General features: G+C 47.7%; 1 long non-coding RNA gene across 3 annotated transcripts in view; it reads right to left on the reverse strand.

The window, feature by feature from the left end:
• LOC118224141 overlaps window positions 1–23,912 on the reverse strand; it is a 28,905-nt gene extending 4,993 nt beyond the window's left edge. Inside the window, exons 1-2 of one of the 3 annotated variants that reach the window (XR_004764578.1) lie at window positions 23,864–23,912; window positions 1,065–1,145 (exon numbers count right to left, since the gene is read on the reverse strand). This is a non-coding gene — a long non-coding RNA (uncharacterized LOC118224141). Of the gene's footprint in view, window positions 1–1,064; window positions 1,146–23,724 lie in introns of all 3 variants that reach the window. The other 2 variants (XR_004764579.1, XR_004764580.1) reach the window with 2 other exon arrangements.
• Window positions 23,913–24,146: the final 234 nt, after the last annotated feature.

Genomic DNA, 24,146 nt, shown 5'->3' on the forward strand with positions numbered 1-24,146 from the left:
TTAACAGAGCTCCCTCTCTCTCTCTCATCTGGAGTTTGAGAATCGGATACTGGCCCCCAAAGCAGCTCAACTCGATCCAGCTGCAGGCAGACAAATGGCCTTTGTTGGTGGCGACAGTGTCAGAGAATCGGACTCCAACTATTTATCAAGCCCTGATCAAGGAGGGAAACCGAGGAAACAAACGTGGCGCTTGTGAGGGTGGTGTGTGAGTGCTGGGGAGGAGGCAATTTATTGGACATAAATATGAAAAATGTGTAAAAATATAACTGCCAGAGGAGGACATTACTGTAAATATGAATCACACAAAATCTTTTCATGAAAGTTTTCATTTCCTTTCACATTTGTTTCTTAATATTTAACATTCAAACTTTTTTTTCTTAGCGTAACTTTTACTACAGCTCCACAATGAATAAGTAGTGCTCAATTTTTCCCTTTAAAATTTTTTATGTCAGCAGGCACAGAGAATTATGGTTTTACTGATGTGAAAAAAATTCCATAGGCCCTTACTTGATATATTAAAAGAAGTTCGGCACATACGGGGATTTTGGAGTCCACACTCTGGATGAAAGGACTATTTTTGGGAACAAAGCTAGTGTTGCTCTTTGACCTTTACCATTTGACCTGTGGAAGGCGGGTCATCGCACCACTGGGCTGGATCTGACTGGGCCTTTATCAGGGGCATCAAAGGCTCTCTGGTCACAAGTCGGCCTGTTGAGATCAGACGGAGGGGAAGTCCTCTCTCTGGGACAGGCGTGGAGTTTACCCCCATGCTACACCCCCACGACTCCCAGAACCAACACCGCTGGCCGGAAACTGCCCCCCCCCCCCGCCCCCCGCCCCCCCATCGCCCCCCATCCACGGCACGGGTACTGAGGCTCTGGGCAGTCACCCCCTCCACCCCTCCTTTGATCATGACCTCAACGATCGAGAGCGGTGGAGAGGAGGAGAGGTCGCGGGTCACAAGGCCCTGGACAAGTTGTTAAGCGGCGTCACGGTTTATTCCGGAATCTTTTATTGAGTTGCTCTGAAAGGCTGAAGCTGGCGAAAATGGCGGAATGGCTGACCTTCTCCAGCTCCGTTTGGAGGACGTGGAATTCTCCCTCCTTCCGGCAGTAATGACTTTCAGGAATCCCCTACCGCTGTTGCTAATGGGAGCGTTATGAGAAAAATATCGATTGGTGCAAGTTCTTACAGGGAAAGAGCAAACAAAGCATAACACCTTTGTTGTTACAAGCCTGGAGTAGCATTGGGCTAACAAAATACTTCAAAGCACTAATATGTAAATATGTTGGTAAACAGAACATGGCATGGCATCGCTACTGTTTTCAGATCAAAACGTTTTATGATGGCCTTGCTAGTGAGTGTGGGTGTTTCTACAGTAACGCCAGTGCACAGCAGATTTAATGCTTCAAAGAGGAAAAACCAAAAACATTTCTTGTTGAGGTTCAGCTTTCGATGGCAGAAGCACCCCTGTACGCCAACACAATGCCGTAAAGACACACAACAGGCAGATGCACTGTGTCTGGTAGCTCAAACACAACAAAGCCTTTCTAAATCAGATATTACGGGCCATTGTTTCAACGTGTCTACTTGGTATTGTACATTCAAAAAAACCGTAAAAAAATGACATTAAATCTGTTCCATACACACAAACACTGATGCTAAAAAAGTATTATCTGTTTTCCGCATTAGGAAAGAAAGTAGGGGTAGTTGTTGGATGTGCTGCAGTTACCCACAGTGCTGAGCTGGCACATATAGCACACGCCGCAGGTGAGCTTCAGAACACGGCCAGCCAGGTGAGACAGGCCGGACCGCAGGGCATCCCAACTCCGCACCCCGCCCCACCTGCTCGCGGGATTAGGGGCAGGCCGCGCCGCAGAGGTGCATCGTGGGCCACCTCTCTCTCTCGAAGACGGCCCCTCGCCGAGACGAACGACCGGCGAAGCGGCGCGCGGCGGCGTCGATGTCGGGAGGCCCGCGCATCGTTACGAACGTCACGTCCAAACGGAGGATCCGAGATCTTCCTCAGAAAGCAGAACGCCCGAGTCAGGCGCCCGGGGTTCTTTTGTTCCCCCCCCCCCCTCTCCCGCAGATGACAGTATTGATAGATCATGCTCTGAAATTCTTGATAGGTCATTCATTTTTATTATAACGATATCAAGCGAAAATTCCGCCGAATTTCGTCCGCCTCTCGCCGACGAAAGTCACGAGTAATTTATGAATCAATCTGAGCGCCCAGTCAAAACTGAGCGCTGCCCTGGCCGGGACTGCCCGGATAATAATAATACAATAATGTGCGGAGATTAATATTTTTTTTTTTTTCTGCTGTTCCAGCTGAGCGGCGTTAGGCAATCTCATTTCAGACGCGTTCGGCGCGGCGGCGAGGGCCGGTGCGTCGCCGCGGCGATCGCGTGCCACACAGCGCGCGCGCCGGCGGGGGCTGGAGGACACGGGGGCTTTAATCCTCCCCCTCCCCCCCCGCACGCGACATTCAAACGAACGACGTTAAACCCGTTTCTGACGAGCTGAGCCGGTGGGGCTGGGTTACTGGGGCGCGCTTCGTTAGCTGAGCGGCGGGAGACTCCGGCGTGTAAACGCTCCCGGAGCCGCAGCGGGAGCCCGATCGGCGGCGGGCCGACCCTCCTGGTACCGCGGGGTCCGGGGGGGGGGAGAGGAAGCCCTCAGATGTGCGCCGAATCGCTGGGAGAGATCAGCAGGGAAGTGCAATCCGTGGACGCCATGTCTGCGGTGGCTGCTGGGACAGGGGGATGAAAGGCCTGTGAAATCAAGGAGGACGGGAGAGCATGTGCATTTCTATTGGGGGGGGGGGGAGGAGGGGGGTGTTGCACGGTGGCTCTGTGTTCATATGAAGCAGATCAGGACTCCTTGCTATGGAGAGGTCCAGGTGGTGCAGTGTGCAGCAACTTGAAGATTCAGCCTTCAGCTAAAGCCTGAGCACATCACAGCTACAAAGCACGACACAGCCACAGAGCACAGCACAGCTACAGAGCACATCACAGCCACAGAGCACAGCACAGCCACAGAGCACAGCACAGCCACACAGCACAGCACAGCCACAGAGCACAGCACAGCCACACAGCACAGCACAGCCACACAGCACAGCACAGCACAGCCACACAGCACAGCACAGCCGCAGTAAAGCCATTTTGAGCACAAGCAGGCTGCGGTGGTTCTGGAGGCTATGCTAGCTCCCTCAGCGCCAGCCCATGTGCGTCTCATATACAGGCGGGGAAGCGGGGAAAGGGTTCTGCACTGAACCAGACGCAGTCCCCTGCTGCACAAAGGCTCGCAAAAGCAACGCGGGCTGCCCTCCCGTTAAACGCAGAACACGGCCGACCCGGACCGCCAAATTAAATTACTCGGGCGACGTCGCCGCGTGGGAAGAACAAAAACAAACGTCTCGGGTTGTGTTCAGTCGCGTCACGTTCCCAAAACTTTGGCCCACACACTTCCTTTGCAGTCAGCGACCCCCCCCCACGCTGCAAACGGGTCATGTGATTCCGGGGGGATAGGTGGGTGAAACTCGACCCCCCCGACGGGCCAATCGCAGCGTGCCACACGCCAGGCCCCCGGGGGCAGAGGTGGACAAATGCGAGGATCGAGTGCAGACAGACCGAAAACGTGGGTTTGATCCAGCGGTGGGGAGCAGACCGCCTGTCGACGGGACTCTGGGTTTGGGAGCGTTAGCGGCGCGCTGAAATTACTCCCCTGGCTTTCGCATGTCAAACGCAGAGAATGCAAGGTCAGCGCGAGGATTCCCGTAAAAGGTCGGTCCTTCATGTGGAAGATCTGTTAGAGAACGGAAATGGAAAAGGAAAGTTGGAATCTTCTCAACTTCCGAGGCATTAGCGAGCGAAGTCGGAAAATTGCAGCTGGGAAGAAGCATGTGTTTCCCAGAATACATGTTCCGGAAGAAACTTCCCTGTGACACACTGAGAACTCTGCCTGAGGTTCTCCGAAAGGCATTCCTCATCACTATCATATTTAAAGACTTAACATTTCAAAGACAATGTTTGTTCAAACACTGAGCCAACCAAACCAGCAAAGACGCCACCAGTATTGGTGTAATTATGAAGAGGGGTCTTACCTTTTGAAAGAATTATAATTTTTTTGACGGCAGAACTAGGCTCCATCACCGTTCGCACCCACACACACACACGCACACACGCACACACGCACACACGCACACACGCGCGCACTCCACTGTGAGCGCGGGGGGAAAAAACGTGTTGAAGCTCTGGTAACGACTGGGAAGGAAAAAGTGGAGCCGATGGTAAAAGATGGAAGTCTAATGATTCTGATGTGTCAGAGGCCCCATAAGAAGATGTGCTGAATATTTTAGGAGTGGCAGGGGGTGCGGGGGAAAGAGGACCCCTCCAGGTGGTATAGGAGGCGTATTAATAACTTATGGCTATGTCCTGATGACACCTGCTCCAGTCATTATAACAGGACCACCGCGCCGGCCAATGAGGGGCTGGGATCGGCCGCGCGCCGGCGGGCAGGGGCCAGGTGCGGGTACCTGGTAAATATTAATATTCCGGCATGCAGAATTCGGCGGCGGCGCCCCCCGGAGGTCAGGGGGAGGGTCGCGGAGGACGGCCCCGTGGCTTAGTTAGCGGAAGCCTTCGCCCTGGCCCGCGTCAAAGCGCTACGGCGTCGGGCCGCGCCGCGCCTGATCAAGCGGGCCCGACGCCGGGCGCCCGCCGTAAACACGGCTCTTCCCTCTCTCACCCCGCGGGAGAGAGAGCGCGCCGGGGAGGGAGACGCCAAACACAGGAGCCCAGAGGAGAAGAGCGAGCAATTACTGGGCACGGACAAGAACGTGTGCAAGACTGTATGTGAATATATGAATGTGTGTGTGTGTGTGTGTGTCTAAGGCAGCAATATTGCACAGTGTGTGTTATAGTAGATTATAATAATAATTTATTATTATTATTAGCATGTGTTTGTGTATGTATTCAGTCTCTGTGTATGTATTTGTATGTGTGGTTGTATGCATGTATGCCTGTGTGTGTCTGTGTGTGTGTCTAAAACAGCCATATTTGTACAGTACATATGATAGATTTTTAGTGGCTTAGTAGTTTTTTCAACATTATTATTATTATTATTGTTGTTGTTATCTCTGAGCATGTGTTCCAGCCTCTCTCTATGTGTTTTCAGAGTGTGGTTGTATGCATGTACGCCTCTGTGTGCGTGTGCGTGTGTGTGTGTGTGTCCGTCCGTGCATTTCTCTCTCATAAGGTATAACTTTACGAGGAATGCTAAATCAAATGTTGTGGCGAGGTTCAGATTTACTGGAAATGGACTCCAGCTGCAGACAAACAGCTCCCAGCTGCGGCCCCCGCTCCCCCTGCCAGCGCTGACAGCCCCTATCCATCCCGAGTGCCTGCGCACCCTCACGCAGGAAGTCCACCTCCGTCTGAACAAGCAGCCCAAATCGGCCCCGGCGGCCGCCAATCAGAGGGCCCCCTTCGGCTCTTTATCAGCGAGCGGGTACCAGGGGGCCCGGGGCCGCCGTCTGCACGGGAGTCTGTCTAAACATGCCGGAGACGGCGGCCGCTTCCAAGCCGTAAAATTTACTGTGGTGGTGCGTGTGTGTGTGTGTGTGTGAGCGCGAGTGTGTGCGCGTGCACATTTGCCTGTGTGTGTGTGTCCGTGTGCGTGGGTGTGTGCGCGTTTGTGAGTGTGTCCATGTCTGTGTGTGTCCGTGTGTATGTGTGCGTGCCCGTGCGCGTGTGCGTTTGGGAGTGTGTGTGTGCGTTTGTGAGTGTGTCCGTGCGCCTGTGCGTTTGGGAATATGTGTGTGTGTGTGTGTCTCTGTGTGTGGGTGTGTGCGTTTGTGAATGTGTCCATGTCTGTGTGTGTGTCCGTGTGTGTGTGTGCGTGCCTGTGCGCGTGTGTGTTTGGGAGTGTGTGTGTGTGTGTGTGTGTGTAGGGGCGGGCGGTCTACCACAAAGGGCTCTAAATCACGCTGCATATGGGCAGAGCTCAGCTCCGGAGGTACGCACACAAACAGTGGCAGGGGAAAGCTCTCTGAGGCAGCCAGCGCTACCTGCTACAACCATGCCCTTGTTTTTCAGTGCCCCACTTTACCTGAGAGGAGAGAAACAAGCACTCCTCAAAATTTATAAGAGCTTTTGTCCCTGAAGTGGCTTGCCGCTGATTCACACAGACAAAGGGTTTTCTGTGGACAGATGAAATCTAAATAGTATTTCCCACAAAACATTCAACAGAGCTTGAAACAGGCTTGCCAAGATTAGCAATAGAATCTCTGTCTGAAAAGCACATGGAGAGAGCACTAAAAAGAAATGTTTGCAGGCAGAAATCAACAGAACAGATTAACCTGAGCAGCAATGCAGCAATCAGAAATAAATCTTCATCTAAGTCAGCATCAAGCAGATGGATTAATATGCTTCTGTAAACAGACATACTGTATGCGCTACTTTACTGTTTGGAAATCAATCTGAGAATTAATCTACTGACTAAAGTTGACCTGCCACTCATCAAACTGCTCGAATTCCCCATGTGTAATACGACGTATTGAATGTCGGTGTAGATGCGTCCACAGTAATTGATTAAAACGTGTAGCACAAATAGCACAAAGTAAACAATGTGATAATGGGTCTCCACGTGTAGAGCTTTTCAGTGATACAAAAGATGCAGCAATGCTCTCGTGTATCCTGGACTGTGTATGGACGGAAATCTGCATCAGTATCTCTTCTTGGGGTCACAAGGATACATTCCAGCTGCCCTTGCCTTGTCAGAAGCCATTTCCAGGAATTAGAATCAGAAGGCACATACATTGTGAGTCAGATCCATTTTCTGGGTGAGTCCTCAATTCAAATGGGACCAAGTTAAATTAATATGATAATCAAGGCATGATGCTTACGAAGGAAAATAAAAAGGAAAGGATGACAAATCAGCAAGAGTAATGGCAGAATTACTGTATGTGGAGGTAAGTTTGATCTCCCTGTATTAAATGGGAAGACCCAGGTCTAGTCGGGGTTTAATCAAGATTTATCCTTACATTTGACTTAACAAATTTTCTTGATAAATACAGAATTTTGGGGAATCTGGTGTGGTGAACATTCACATTTAACCGCGAGCCAAATACAAGGACATGTTTACTGAATACAGGTCTCAGGGTTGTGCTTCCTGAATCATGTAATTACTGTTATTGCTACTGTTACATCACCTCTCACTCTCCTCGGAGTTAAGTTTGTTTTCTGAAGAAAGTCTGCATGCATTTGAAAGTGAACTCCAGGGAATGTGTTTAGTTCGCAATCCTTTACAATGAAGACCTGTGCTGCATGTGCTCGGTATATGTACTGTAAGCTAAACCCCTCGTTTCCCCTCCTGGAACAACCTCAGGCGTCAAACTGATGCACAGCACAGATTTACTAAATCACAATCATTGGTGCTATAGCTTTACTAACAAAATAAGTCAATTCAATATTGATTAAAGCCAGATTTCAATGATTAGCATAACACTTCCTTTTATACTGTGTGTGTGTTTGTGAGAGTGTGTATGTAAAAAAAAAATTCAAAATGTTTGTACGTACATGACAATTACTCAACAATGACAAGGAAACATTACATATTTTTTAAACTATGATGCGGTCACACGCCGTGACCACCTGGGTAGGGACAGAAGAGCTGGACACAGGGCGATGAGGGAATTCCGGATTATTCCAGGTTTTAAAACAAACAGATGAGAAACCTTCGCCTATCGTTCTCACGGAATCTGGGTAAAAACAAAAAAAAATAAAACCAAGGCAAAATAAATCGAATCAGAAAATGACAGCTTTCCAGCCGAATTCTGTCGCGGTGTACTCTCTCCACCGACGAGCGTGGCCGAGATGAATCCGTTCCACCAGACCACATGCTCTGAGGTTTTACCCAGAAACCTCCTACCGTTACTATCTTTCCAACAGGTAACACATGATCATCGCAATCACTTCCAAATCCAGGCTGTAAATGTAGCCCTTAACCCCCCCCTCTCTAAACAAGCCTGAAGAGGTTCACCTGACTGCTTATAGGGCTATCAGTGTCAAAAAATAATCAGCCATAAATATTCATGATGTGTTGCTATGCAAAATAGCATCTGTTTTTGAATGACTTGCCATCTGTTTTTGGGACTTTGCTACATTGAGGTTTTATTAAAGCAATGGCAAGTCCTGGCATGCTCTCGTCATGCATAACAGTGAAGCCCATCACGAGCACAGCTCTATCTTAATGTGAAGCTTAATTTTATCCCTGCCCCAGCAGTGTGAATTTGGATATAGATATTTTACAGTAGCCCAAATTAAAGGCAATCATTTACATGCCAAACAAACATTTATCAATTTTGATAAATCAAAATGGATAAATTGATACCCTCCACACTTTTTTTACTATTAAGTAAATTAAACAAAGGCTAAAACAATTAGGTGCTACACCTATGGTGTTGGTTAATTATCAGTAAAACTGGCCAACCATAATAATAGAAATAACAACAATAATATTTGATTATATAGCACCATTGATTATATAGCATACAAAAAAGCAAAAAGTTCTCCAAACAGTCATAAAAAAGAACTGAGAGAATTAAAATAAATTCAATAATTAATAGTAGCAATCACAGATAAAATAAAAAGTAAAAGCTCATTTAGAAATAAGGTATTGTCACCAGTCCCAGGTGAGAGGTCAGGACCTGTTAGTTTAGATTAGCATTAGCCCCCGGCACAGACCGTCTGGTCCCACATGCAGAACGTGGGACGGACACACCGCTGGGGTCCTGATCGTATCCTCATGGGCACAAGACAGAGCCCAAACATACAAACACCTCCGTCCTTCCGCCCCAGAAGGAGCGCGGCCGGAAAAAAAAACACCGAACACCTCTTTAGTGTAAATTAAAAGAGTGCTAAACCTCACAGCAATCTCTCAGCTTTTAGCACTTCTAATGTGTTACACCACAACATTATAGGTGGGAAAGAACTCCTGAGAGAGAGAGATAGAAAGAGAAGGACAGGGAAAGAGAGAATGTGAGAGAGGGAAAGAGTGGAGAATGAGGGAGAGGGGGAGAGAGAGAACAGAGAGAGAGAGAGAGAGAAAAAGACAGGGAATGAGAGAGAGAGTGTGTAAGAGAGAGAGAGAGAGAGACTGCAGTAGCCTGCCAGTCTGTTTGGCTGCAGCATTATGCAGGACCCCGACCGACTGCTGTCTTCCTGAAACTTCCAGCCTGCCAGAATGGAGGGGGGTAGGTTTGGGGGGGGGGAAGAGTGTTAAAACTCGGCGGCTGAGGGGTCCGCTGGAGTCAGGAAGTCAGGGTAGCAGCGGCTGCTCGGGGAGGTCAGGAATGCCACCTCACTGCGCACGGGGCCTCCAGGCCTCTGCTCCCCAGAGTTTCGGCTGGCCCTCATTAAAACCCCAGCGCCGGGCTTCGGGGGCACCCGCGCCGCCCCCTTGCCGATCCTCAGCCTGCTGTTTCCCTAACCCTCGCCCCTGCCCCCCACCCCCTCGCCCCCTCCTCCGGAGAAAATTTCGCCAAACTGCATCGGGCTCGTCCGCCAGCATTTCAGCATAAATTCGCAGGCCCTGTGAAAGGGACAGCCTCCGTTTCTCCCGCGGACTCCAGATCTCAGCTCGCTGCCGTTATACCCATCGCTGTAACTGGCTTACACTGAAAGCGGCTCACAGCATCCATAAGCATTGCTGGTATCCATAAGGATGATGAATAAATGACTGCTAGCATACCTCACTGCTCTTGAAGCCTGTGCCCAACAGGAATAAGTCTTCGTCGCTATTGTAACGGATCTGAATGTTGTAGACTTTAAGTGTAGAACAGCAGCCAGGTAGTATTTACAAATCACTATCATGTTGTAATTTAGTGAGCTTATCGTATATGTAAAAACTAGAATTTATATTTGCAGATACCTTTTATTTCTGGTATCATTCCTTAATGCCCTTTTCTTGTTTATGCACAGTAGTCTTTTAACCTGCTTTATGCATTTAAAAAAAACTAACTAATTTGTCTGGAGGTGGAAAACGCTGTTTCAAACTGTTGCTCCAAAATCAAAACTGAGAAGGCCACAGCATTTAGAAAACTTCATTGTCACATACAGTTAAATTAGGTATTTTCCTCTGCACTAATTTAATTATGCAAAACAAACAATGATTATGGGGCAGAATTAACAAAAACATAAAACAAACTCAACCAAATTTTCTCTAAACCAAGAGTTCATCAGGAAGAAAGGGTGGAAGTGTTTGTCATGATCCAGTCAGTCACCAGATTTAAACACCACTGGACATGCTTTTCGCTCGCTCCGAAAACCCCAGCAAGCACACAGTAACTGAAAGAAGGAGAAGTAAAAAATTTGGCAGAGCATCTCAAAGGATGAAATCATGAACCTAGTGATGTCCATGAGTCGCAGACTTGATGCAGACATCAAATGCATAGGGTATGCAATGAACACACTGCATAAGTAATATAAGTCATAATATAATATGTCATTAAAGCAGTCCAAACATAATTTGTCCTGACATTTATGCTTGAAACAGGGACTTGACTCATTGAATGGCATTCAAATATAGTTCAATGTATGATTTAACCACATTAAATAAATACTAATTTCATTAATTGGAAAAACAAGTAATCTGACACAACTGTCCCAATACTTTCGCATTTAACTGTACATCAAACTACCGGGTGGCTGCATGGGCTCTGTGGACAGGGGCATTATTGTCCTGGAAGAGACCCCTCCCAGCAGGAAAGCAATGCTGTGATATGGGATGAAGGTGATCACTCTGAATCATCGAGCATTGATTAGCATTGACCTAGCCTTCTACGGGGAGGAGCGCATCAAACTCTGCCAGGGAAATGCACCCCACACCAATACAGAACCACCGGAGCCCCCTTCGCTATTGGAACCAAGTACTCAGGCCTGTACCTGCACTCTTCCTTCTGTTTGGGGGGAACGTGGTAAAGGACGGTTGATCTGAACACCTCACATTTCTCCACTGCCCTGAACTCCACCGCCTGAGCACTTTTACTAAAGCGTTGGTGTGAGTGTCAGCCCGTCCCGACTCTGGCGAGGACATGACAAACCTAAAGAACCTCACAAGGCCTTTAGGGAAAGAATTCAAACTCCAGAGTGACTTTAAAGTACAGAGCATGCACTCGCACACAAAACACACACCGGCAAGGACAAGCATCATCTGGATCACGCTGCACGCTCTTCCACTCTGAACCTCCGCCAGCGTTCTGATTACGGACCGTACTTTCGCGTGATTACGAGAGCGAATTCCACCGATCGGGAAGAGGGAGAATCTTCCCACGCGTCTGACCCATGGGCGGAATTTCAAACGCGCCGCCGCCGCCATTAGAACCTTCCGAGACGGTTCCGCAAAACGTAAACATCCACGCGGCTCGGAGGCCGTCTCCGAGCGAACAGCGAACGCGCGAGGGCCACCGCCTTTTCATCTCGACGGTTAAAAAAAAAGAAAAGAAAGAGAAAGTCAACAATGTAATGGTGGTTTGAACATAAATAATATATTTTACATCTTCACAAAGAATGCGGGTTTGAAAATTCCGCTCCATTGTGGTCAGAGAGCAGACATATTCTCCTGGAGGGAAGTTCATCTCAACCCAGCATTTCAAAACAAAAACTCAGGAGTCTACAGAACAAAGGCGCTCTGTTCCTGTATAACCGTATGTGTGTGTGTGAGAGAGTATGTGTGCGTATATATGTAAACACACACACACTCACACAAATACACACATACATACACACGCACATAAAGATGCGATAGTAAACAGTAATATTACCTTAATTTTCACAAATGAAATATTGATTTTTATGAAGGATGCAACGGGGCCCCTATAGTCTGGTATACACTTGTTAAAGGGAAACTGAGGACACAAAGAAAGAAAAGTGATCAATTGAATGATGAAACAGCGCCTCAACTGAAGGTATATTTGACAGGTGAGGACTGATAAAAAAAAGTATCTGTTGAATGACGCAATATGGCCTCAACTGAAGAAAAAAGCTTGTAAGCAAGTGCTATTCTCCAGGTGTGGGTCACTGAAATAAGTTTTAGCTGTGCACTGTAGTTCAGGTGTGCTTCACTGAAATAAGCTTTAGCTGTGCACTGCAGTTCCAGGTGTGGTTCACTAAACTAATTGTGCACATTCATGTGTGGTTCATCAAAATAAGTTTTAGTTGCGCCGGAATAGAATTGTTCACTAACTTCACGTCGATTCCACGGCAGCGCTTCTGCATTTATACGTTTTCACCAGCCTTTTAACAAGCTTTTCTGATAAGCGGGAAAACCAAACTTTTTCTGCACCAACTGGAAGGCGTGTTACCGAATTCAACTTGATTCTAGGGGCCTGCGCTTGACTCTCTCTGGCCTAGCTGCGAGGGATTTGTTGGCCTGCAGAGCCTTCCTTGGCTAGAGAACCGGACTTTCGAGCGCGGAAAAGCCTGGCGGCGCAACGTTTTAGCGCAGCAGCCTTCTCTTCCGCAAATAAATAAATAAATAAATAAATAAATCTCGCCATCCGGACTAACGTTGCCCTTCCCGCTGCTGATTATCAGCGCGGTAACAACCACACATAACGCTCGGCAGACAACATCTAATCTCGGGGTATGAAAAATAGGCTCCTCTCCCCCCCGCCCCTTATTCAGCCAGCATTAGTACACATTTATGCAAAGCAGAGTTCCAGCTGTCACTGGCTAATCATTACAAGGATGATAGATGATGTTTATTTTCTGATGATGGAACGCAACCCCCTGGCTGACGATAATTGTAATAAAAAGGACAGATCAAGCCGGCGAAGTTATTAAATTATCAGACCATAATTTGCATTAATGTCGGGTGTCGGGAGCCTGACGGGAACCTCGCTTCGGCTTGTTAGGACGGTTCACCTTGAAAAGTGCCGCGCGCCCTTGACCTCCCGAGATTTCCTCCCAGTCACCCCGTCCCGCCGTCATTGCATAAGAGGTCACTACAAAAACCTGCGCCCGTGGAAGATAGCACAGGCGCCGCTTCCAAGCGCTTGCAAGCGTTCCAACAGCCCCGAAAATACATGCTTCCAAATTGCTGATAAGTACTCCGCGCTATTTCAAATTACGGACATCTCCATTATCTGCTGTTCGGAAATGGCTTCCATTTTTCACCTTCCTCCTCAGCACCGAAATGCTAAATCGCTTCACTTCCACGGTGATTTGCATTAGCCTACTCTTTGAATACACGGCAAACGCACTGCGTTATGGACATTCAATGGCCGTTTATCGCACAGGCTTTCTTAACAGCACCGTGGTGAGCGATGGCAGGACGAAATTTAGAGTCAAGGGGGGGCGCTAGCGGTCTGTCCGGAGCTCTCTCACATTTCGCCAGCCTCATCCGCGTCTGATAACGCAGTCTGTCTGATATCCCCCATCAGCGGTCACGCGGATCCGGCCACCTCCCGCTCGCAGCCGAGCCCTTGAACCCGGGAGGAGCCCGTTGTTCATTAAGTCGGCGCAGGACTTGGAAGCGTTCGCCTCAGCTGTCCTTTTTTTAAACTAAGTGTTTGAACGGGTCTCAGAGGGCAGCGCGGTTCTCTGGTGAGGAGCCAGCTGGACTCAAAATAAGCGCAGAAAAAAAGGGGGTTAGGACTAACGGGGCTGTTCTTCTTTTAAGTGTGATCTACCAGAGGAATACAAGAATGTGTATAAGTCTGTCTCTATGAGTGCACACTGAGCTCTGTTTGTGTGTGTGTGTGTGCGTGTGCGTTTGTGTGCCTGTGTTTGTGTGCAGGACACAGCAGTGACACTGGACAGCATTAAATATATTCCACAGCAGCCTCTTGGAGAGATACAACAGAAACAAAAGCTGCTTTTCTTAAACTACTGAAGTACCAGCAGTTTTTAGAACAAATAAATTATTTTCACACTTGGTAGACAGCAAATCACAGGGCGAGGCTAATGCAGATGAGTTCATGCTGAAATTATGAAATATTTGGAAAATTACCCATATTTCCTATCAAGGGCCTGCCTAGCTCACTCTCCTAGCAGTGCTGGACAGCTCAGCTCCAGAGTGAAGAAGTACAGCTGCGGCCACGATGAGAGCTACACTGGCACGGAAACATGACATTTCAGACACAAAGCAAACCTCACCTACTCTCATCAGCTTCAGCATGGATCTGCAACATGTCTGCTCTACCAGGAAGGGAGGTGAACAAAACACATGGCAGAATATCTCTCTCTCTTTCTCCCTCCCTCTCTCTACCTCTCTTTCTCTCTCTCTCTGGCCACTGAGGGACATTTATGGACAGCAAACAAAAACAAGCAGAAAAATCGCACGTGTAATTATTAGAGTGCCAATTTCAAACAGATGTCCGTCGGCTTTGGCCCGGCCCCCTCGCCCCGCCCACTTTAAATATAGTCATTTCACAGAAAACAAGCGGCACGGGATCTGCGGTCAGCCAATCCGGTCGCTCCGGGGTCCCTAATGACCCTGGGGTCACGGGGGTCGCCAGTGTAAACCAGATCAGAGAAAAGAGGGAGGCGGGCTGCCAAGGCCAGCCCATAAATCCCCCCTCTCAGAGGAAGCCATCTTTTATTTTCCCATTAAATTAAAACGCAATCACAATCCTAGCATTGTTCACAGGCCCAGAGAGAGGGATAATGGGGGATCAATTAGGTCATGTTTTAAAGTTTAAGTAAAGCGGCCGCCGCTCTTGATGACTTGTGGGCAGGGGAGCATTGTGGGAAACGGCACAGTCTATCCGCTCGCCACCGAAGGAACTTTGTAAAATGCAACCGGAGCTGTTTCAGTTTTTTTTTTTTTTTTTTTTTAAATGTCGTAGTCCTTGCCTCTCAAAACTGCAACAGCTTTTCCATAAATGGTTGAGAAAAATACCCATGTTGACTGCATGGCGTCATTTTACTGATCTTAGATTTTGTTTGACTTTGTCAACGTGATGAAAAGAGAATCATATTTGATTCCTCAAACTGTTTTATGTGAAATCATAATCGCAGCTTGTATGGCTTTCTCTGACTGTCCCTTCCAATTATATAACATGTTTTGCATTACATGGAGAAAAAAAAAACCCACACGTATCGGATAATGGAAAAACTTAACAGCAGGACGGGAATCAAAGCTCGGCCATGCCTGCAAAGTTCCACATGTTGGGATATTGCATCAGTTACTCTGACTCTACATGCAGTCCCTCGCCCGGCTTGCCAAAGACACTCACTTTAACTCCAAGCTGACAGCTGCGGTTTATGGTTAGAGCTGTTTAAGACGGCCGGGGTCATTTTCAAAGCCTTGTACTTTGGGGGAGGGGGAATGTGCTTCTTAATTTGTGCATGTACAATTCTAGTCTGGCAAGAAATAGGCAGAGCAACAGAAAGAAAATATGGTTTGCTTTGTCTGAATGACAGCTTGCTTGTTGCCATCGGAAGTCAAAAAAACATCCTTTTACATGTCGAGAAAGTCAGTGAGCCTCCACAACAACTTTCCTTCCATTCAGCTGCAAAGAATCAGGGCAGTTCACTTGTCAAGTAATTGATTGATATATCTCTCCTTCATGTAAGAGCTACAGGTCCAAAACTGAAGTTCTCTCTCCTCCTGCTTTACTCTGGCAGTTAAGCCCAACTGACTAGCCTTCACACTCCCTCTAGTGGATAAATGTGATATAGCAACAGGTAAAAACACCATTTTCCAGGTCATATCTGAGTGTAGTCATTTTGAGCAGCTTGCACTGATGTTTAATTTCCCCTTTCTAAAGGACGAATTAAAAAGCTGCTGGAGAAGGTCCTTGGATATTAGCGTCACTCTGGTGGAGGAGTCGAAGCTGCTCTGAGTGAACGGGTTGGGGGGGAGGGAGCCTTCTAGATTAGCAGTGTGGTGTCCCTCCAGTTCACAAGGAAAATCTGGCATGGGATCAGCTCCAAGACAGGCTTGTTATTTTAGTCCCGGGTAACTGACAATAAAATACATCGGCAGGTGATCTGTCACGATAACACACATCCACCTAACCAATGCCCTAGGGCTGGTTCATTTATGCACTAATGTTGTTCTAGCGGTCAGCAGTTGTCAGAGGAAGGACTGTTAGGACGGACCTACAGTTAGATTCTCGTTATGAAATAACAAAAACATTTTTTCAGTGTCCCATTTAACTTCATGAACAGCCAGTAATCAGTGTGGTCACGACTGGTATTTGGATAGCTGGTCTGAATTAAGATTAAACACAAGGAAGATATTAAATATTCACAGGATCTGAAATTGCAGGAGCTGAAGTTAATAACCCTGAGTGACGGTAAATCGGGTTGAGGTAAATTTGTCCGCTGCTGGCTCTAGTTTCCTGTCTAGGCTGAATACGAGGGGAGAACGATGACACGTCCGGCCCAAAGCGCTGCTGAAGTCCCCGGCCTGAAAACCCCGGGTGAAAAAAGCAGAGAGGCAGAAGTGACGCCAGAGCTTCCATTCTGAAAGAGAGAGGGAGATTTCGCAAGGCGCCGACGCCGTCCCAAAAAAAGGTGGGGGCGGAACTCCTCCCCTGTCCCGGACAACTGACGCAAGCCGACGCCACACCCGACACCCCTACCGGAACAGAAGGCAGAGAGGTACTCCAAAGACACAGACGCATTTAAACGCGCTCACCACGGTGTCGCCGTCTTACCCGTCCCCAGTCAGACACTCGGGGCGTAACCGCGCCCCTGTGACACCTCGGAGACGGCTCCCCCGCGTGCGCGTGCCGTGTGAGCGAGCGCGCGACGAAGCCCACGCCCGACTGCAGGCACGGGGGGGCTTGTGGGAGTGTTTAACGCGCGTGTGATGGACACCCCGGGCGCTGACCTTGGCGCAGCGGCGGGAGCCTGCGGCAGGACGCATTCTTCAGCGCGCAGCTGGTCCTGCGCTGCCCGCCACGTCCCCGCCGCAGCGCATTTGGGGGGGGGGGGGGCGGGGGGAGCGCAATGCGGACCCGCCACGTTTTTTACAGCTTCCACCAGAGTTTGAAACTAAAAGTTATCTGGGACATTCCTCTGGTCGCTGCTGCGGTTTTCACTGCGCCCACCCCCCCCCCCCCCCCACGTCCCCCCCGCGATTACCGCGCACAGGAGCATGCAGCAGATCTGCCGTTTAAATGCGATCTGCGATGGCCCCTGGAGGAGAGGGAAAACTGATCCATAGACCCCGCGGCGCAAAGTCAAGGTTTTAAAAAGACCCCCCACGGCTGAACCGGCCGCCCCCCCCCCCCCACCTGCCTGCAAACGTAGAATATCGCCTCGGCAACCGGCCGCCACTCCCTAAACCAGAGGAAAGGAGCGGCAGAACCGCGGCCATATGGACCAACGGCTTTGTGGAAACACATACGGGCCGGGCTAATGCAATGAAATGGCTTGGATTTCATGGACAGTGCACTTCAATCCCCATTTATGAAGAATGTGTTGGGTGGGTTTAATGAGATTAGAAGTATTCTAGGGGGAATAAATCGCACTGTCCAAATGTGTAACTCAGTATAATATCAGGGCAACTCCAACCGAACAGCATTCAGAGATAAAAACAGGCAAAACTGGAGAAACCAGGCTGGCCATCTGTCCATATGCAGCCATAACGCTGATCTCCACAAGGCCCCTCATACATACAGTACCACCCAGTGACCTAACACACCTTCCCACAACCTGGCAACCCCATAGCAGCGCTGCATGTTCTAATGGATCAGAAGATTGTCAGGGATAAGGCTGATTCTGAAGAACCATGTTAAATGTTTGGAGATGCTATAAGGAGTGCCTCAGATTTTGGATTGGACCTCTGTAATTACCACCAGTAATTAGTTAGCCCACAGAACCGGCCCATTAGACAGAACAGAGAGGGTGCGGGACGGACATCTGCATTCTGGAGCTGCACCTTATGCAGGGTTCAGGGCCTGTGGGTGTGGTAATGGAATGGGGGGGGGAGGGGGGCTTGTTTGTATGCAATTTCATGCTGGGCCCCCATGGGGATTCTGTCCTTGGTAGTACCTGACTGTTTTTGGCTCGCGGCCACATAACGAAGACACACCCCCCCCAGCTTTGCTGGCTCAGGGGGATTTACCCTAACCCAGCCTGACCTCTGACCCTTGCCAGAGACCCCGGGCTCAGTGTGACACAGGGAGGATTCCTTTAGGGTTAGTCTCTCCATTCTAAAGCCCCTGGAGGGTTGCAGCATGTGCTTTCAGAATTCCAACCATCCATGGGCTTCACCATGTTCTGCCCAGATATGTCCCAGAGTTCTCCACCGACCTCTATCTACACAGGGACACCAGCCACGGCAGTATAGAGACCATTTCTATGAGTTATGCCTTATTTGTGTGGAGCTGGACTGTGTCTTAGCTGCTCTACAGTCAATTTGAAGCTTTTGTTTTTTTAAACATAGATAATATGGTTGCGGGGTCTGATCAGAAGCCATTGAATATGGCATTGTGTGGTGCTCAGACCAGCTACGGTGTCACCATTCAACCAAACACACAGAAGTTCTGCCCAGTCACACATAGACATTTCTGTTCTCATTACATTGCATCCTGTGGATCTTTAATGGACAATCAATCCACTATTACTTCCTATATTTTTAACTGTACAGATTGTGAGGAACTAGGTATGTGGAAGCATCAACTTTGCAGCACTAAAGGGTATTGGTGGTTCTGTAATGGTGTTTCAGTAGTGAAGGGTATTGGTGGTTCTGTAATGGTGTTTCAGTAGTGAAGGGTACTGGTGGTTCTGTAATGGTGTTTCAGTAGTGAAGGGTACTGGTGGTTCTATAATGGTGTTTCAGTAGTGAAGGGTATTGGTGGTTCTATAATGGTGTTTCAGTAGAGAAGGGTATTGGTGGTTTTGTAATGGTGTTTCAGCAGAGAAAGGGTATTGGTGGTTCTGGAATGGTGTTTCAGCAGAGAAAGGGTATTGGTGGTTCTGGAATGGTGTTCGAGTAGTGAAGGGTTCATAGAGGACATGCACACTAATATTAGCCATACATCATAGCCTTGTGCTGTTAACAAAATCAAGTATATATGCAACATTTTAGAACATCCAAGATAGAGTTTTCCATTTCCACCGAGTGACTCTTTCATGGAAGAGTGGTGCAGTGTTCCTCCTGCAGAGTTTCAGACACTGCCAGGGTGATTACAGACTGTACTAGTCAGTGGACAAACATACTGGCCTAACGCCCAAAGTGACAACACACTGCTGCTCCCTTTTCTCTTTCACTATATTTCACCTTCAATTTACAGATTTTCCTTACAGAAAAACATATTTTGTTCTGGCACCATTTATTTAGTCTGTGTTGCCTAGCAGACCAGTCAGTAACAATCCTGTAATCACTCCGGATGCCAGACGTTTGGAAAATTCATCGCACAAAACCCCTCATTCAGGATGCCTGAACTTTATTGTCAGTTTGACAGCACTCAGGGAATCACCTGGAGACTGAGAGCCAAACCACATACATATTAATCAGGTTTTAAATAAGAAAAAAAAAATGACTAAACGGGGGCCAGGACGAGGAAGCGGTTCTCCGGGGCCCCCCGGGGGCCACGTCTCACTGAACAGTCTGACCCGCCCAGAGGTGGGCCCACAGGTAGGGGGCCCGGCTTCGCCCGCGCGCCGCGCCCGTCACCGTCTTCCGCGCGGTGACCTCTCGGTCTGCCGGCGTCTGCCGCAGTCTACCGTTTCCCCATCATGCACGGGGGCCGCGCCGGCTCCCATGAGCCCTTGCTCGCTCGCTGCCATCTGCCGTGATTTATAGAAAACGGGCAGTGATTTATGGCCCAGTCATCCCACAATGAAGTCGTTCTCTTTCATTTGCGCGACTCCGCCCCCGCCCCCGCCCCCCCCCTCCTGCTCCCCCCCGCCCCCACCCCTCGACCTCCGCGCCGCGCGCCGCCAGGTTCGGGGGAAACGTGTGCTAATCAAACACTAAGAGGATATTTAAGCAGAGGGGGCTGCTGGGGAAACGAGCCCTTTAATAGAATTAATTTTCAGCGGAGGGTGAATGCAAATGACAAGAGGCGGCCACCTCGGCGATCTGGGTCTTACCGGAACGTTCTCCGCACGCAAAGCGCTAACTGCTCGGCTCGAGGAGCTGCGTGCTAAAAAGTGCGTAAATTCCGTTTAATTTAATGCTTTTATCCTTAATTTAACCGAAACATTATGACAGGTATTAAAGGAATTCAGGTGGCTCGAGGAGAAAACAGAATCCTAAGGATGTATTTCCAACCGTTTTTACACCATTTAAAAAATTGCACTGTTCCCTCATTTTGCCTCCGGTGTGTGCCTGGACAGACAAACAATTTCCCCGAACGACTGTGCAAATATACACTCCTGAATAAATGTCTAGTTTTAAATTATTAAGGTACTGTATTAATTTGAAAATGCAGACAGTTACGTGGAATGCATCGGAATTCCAGCATCGGAATTCAGCACATGCTATAAATGCTGTGATACATTGCACTGAATATTGTTTGACAATAATCTATGTTTAAATGTACTTGTCCCTATCAAAAAAAACATTAAATAAAATAAATAAATGGTCTTGGAAAAGGCATATGGAAAAATGGCTTTTGATTGAACGTGCATACCATACAACCAACTGGCACCTGTCCAAATCATAAGCCCTGTTATTACGTAGGCCTACACATTATTTCACAAGCGTCTATTATTTACATGTCCGTTCATTTGTCGCCAAATTACTGTATTTGCTTTGACTCCTGGGACAGGGAATCTGTACTCAGTACTCGTAAGACCTGGGCATACATCAGCTCAGGTATGCCTACTGGTTTCACTTGATCCTGGAAACGAAAACTGTAGTTAGAAACGAACAAACAGTATTTAGAGTGCTGAAAAAATAAAGATCTGAGTCTGTTTCACAGGTTGCTGTTTCTGTCATACTGTTTATTTAATGTTCATTCAGAGCTCTGTTCAAGCTGGAGATGCATATTTAGCCTCCTGCTCTCAGGAAACTTAACAGAAGGCAGATGAGTGTTTGTAAGAACAATGGACAACCACGATCTTCAGTTTTTCATTAAAGTCCTACAACAGGCAAGATGGCTGCAAAGACTTAAAGGTACCAACGCAGAGCCATTACTGAAAGTTGCTAACATTTGTGAGACGGGACAGTTGCAGGTTCAAATTCACGAGGAGGCCCTGTTATCCTACCCCTAGCCTGGAGCAGGACACTGTTTCTCTGGGACCAGTTGAATCTCATCCAGAGGTACACCCCACACTCAATCCGTGTGTTTGCACAACATTTAAATGAATGGGCTCACTTTCTCCACACTTAAGCGTTCACCACTGGAGATAACTATGGGCTGTGGCTCGCAGGACACCGAGCACTACTGATCTCCTTCACAGGAGTTAAAATATTCAGCTCTGCAATGTCCCCCTCACTCAGCTCCACGAGGTCCAGTCATGAGACCAGGGCGGGTAAGGCTCCTGGCAATTAATATCTTGCCGCAGACAAATTTCCAACACCAAAGGCGGTGGCAAGTTGGCGCACGTCACCAGAGCAATTCTACTGTTTTGGCAGTGAAAAAGTTCCTCTCAAGTCGACAAGATCTTTCTCTGCACATCAAAGAGTAAAAGAAGTCATTTGTTGTATTTCCTGTCCTTTGATTCTGCAGCAACTACACAGCCACAAGGGGGCAGCAGTGTACAGCTATGGCTGTGACAGCAGGCCCATAACCCAGCCGAGACACTGCCACTACACTCATGAACCAGATAATTAACCTGAACTGCACCAGTGTATATACAGAGCTGTATGAATGTAAACATAAAAAGCATAGACTTCACTGGATAAGTGCACAGGCTAACTGAATAAAAACCATAGGGCTCTAATTATACCGCTGAGTGTAAAGCAGAGCCATCGGAGAACACTTTCAGATGTGAGGCCTACCGGGTGGACGGCAGGCTTCTGGTTCTTTGTGTCTCTATCGTGCTGGAATCCATGACACATCTGCCCACACGTGTTTGAGAGCCTCCAGCTATGTCCAGCGGAACGATACAAGGTCTCCATTAACAGCAGGAGTCCACACGAAGCACTCACATCCAGTAACAATACACACAGCGTACACACCAAAAAACTGATGTCATCATCAGGTTCAATTTAAATAAGCAAAGGTAAAAAATTTACATATTAACCCCTGTTCAGTTAGTGACGGACCCTCAATACGGAGAACCTTTTCCATATTTGTGTCGATATATTAAATCTAGCACTTGCTAATAGTCCTCAAAAATTCTCATTTTTGTTCAGTAGATGCAGTAACATTGCAGACAACCAGCTGATAACAGAACCAAGTAATACCCTGGAAAATAACTATTTCAAACGAGTAATTACAACAAAAATAACAGTTTGGTTAAAAAGGGCAGCACGTTCTTTCACCCAACCTAATAAAATTGGTAAAATTACCCAAAACTGGCTCTCTCTCAAACTGGCTAGCTAATCATGCCCCATTTGAACTGGTTGGATAATCCCCTCACTCCCCAATTGATGTGTGGTGTGCAATCTGGCACAAAATGGCTGCCGAGCATCACCCAGGTGGGGGCTGAGGTGAGTTTTCCCCCTTCACTGTATCAAACACTTCAAGATTGAGAGATTAATTATTATTACTGGGTTTTCTGTGCATGTTATGACTATAGTTGTTATTATTATTATTACTACTACTACAACTACAACCACTACTACTGCAGCACAGAAAACTGACCATGGTGCTGCACAAAAGTGTAACCATGGCAGGATTGTGACAGGCGTCACTCACTGCAGATGGTGTGAAAGGTGGATCCCTGGCGGGGTGGAACAGCCGGGCACCGTGCCAGGCTTCACCAGCCACAGCCCACAGGGGCCAGGTGAGCTGCAGCTGGCTGGCGGAACCCCAGCGCCCTGGGAGGGCCGGACCAAACCCACACAGGTCACCTGTCAGAACCTGCCAATTCAGCAGTCTGAGCGTCTACAGCCAGGTCCACCCCACTCGCTCTCTCCCACCGCCTCCCCAGCGAACGGGATTTAATTAGTTTGCGAGCGCAGTGCATTAATAAACTGTGCAGGATTTAGCTGCGGTACTCTGGTAAATTTGCTTACAGCGCCCTCTTGTGTATTTTACAATTATGACTTAATTGTTTCCCCTTTCCCACTATTTAAAATGATGCATTAACACAACTGGCTCCACAAAATCGGAACACAGCCTGGACATTATTACTGTACACTTTGCAATGACTGCTAATCACCAAAAGCATCAGCTCCTAAAGCTGCACCTACACAAAATGCTGACGTTAAACCTGGAGATAATAGTGTGTCCTCTTATCCTTGTGTCCAATGTTTTCCAAAAGGGTGTCAATGCAGATTCTTTAGGCCAGCAGCGATACACTTTATTCTACTTATCAAGGTATTTATTGAAGATGATTAGTTAATTAGTTAAATCAGGGGTCGTAGTGCTGGACTAAAACAAACCTAGCGCGTCTAGAACACACGGAAACTTAGTGAGTTCTGACAGAGTGAGGAGTAACCATATAGTACCATGTAAAAGTTCGCCATGCAACATTGACGTGAACATGGGAATTTAGACAGCTACCGAAAACATAAATGTAACCACGACTAATTTATTAAATTTAATTAGCATGATAATGTCAATAAGGACGGTTATGCCACTGACGCTGAACAAGCGTCTGTCTTATACCAACAAAACGCTGAAAACATGAAATGACCTACCAGTACATAATTCTTCTTAGAAGCGTAAACAGATTACTCATTGTATTGGGTTTCTAATAGCTTGGAATCGCACAGCATACAGGGCTATAAGAGTTGAAGTAAACAAAACAACTAGTTGCGTTAAAAAAAAAACACAAACCTAGAACTTGATCGCGCTTCAGTCAAGGCAGCCATGTAGCCTATGTTCTTCCAACAGATAGCAAACAAACTTTTGCACGTGTTGTTTTTCACCAGACCAATCAACCAATCAAGCATTTTCTATTGTTATCATGGGGCAATTTGGTTACAGCCAAGTTAAATCAAATTAAGAATACAAAAAATACGCAAGATATTGACAAGATAAAATCTACACATATCTAATAGCAAGTATAACAGCAGGAACTAGCTCTTGTTAATCATAGCTTGTATTAAAGGAATAGGAT

Source organism: Anguilla anguilla, chromosome 3, assembly GCF_013347855.1.
Source record: "Anguilla anguilla isolate fAngAng1 chromosome 3, fAngAng1.pri, whole genome shotgun sequence".
Classification (NCBI taxonomy): Eukaryota; Metazoa; Chordata; class Actinopteri; order Anguilliformes; family Anguillidae; genus Anguilla; species Anguilla anguilla.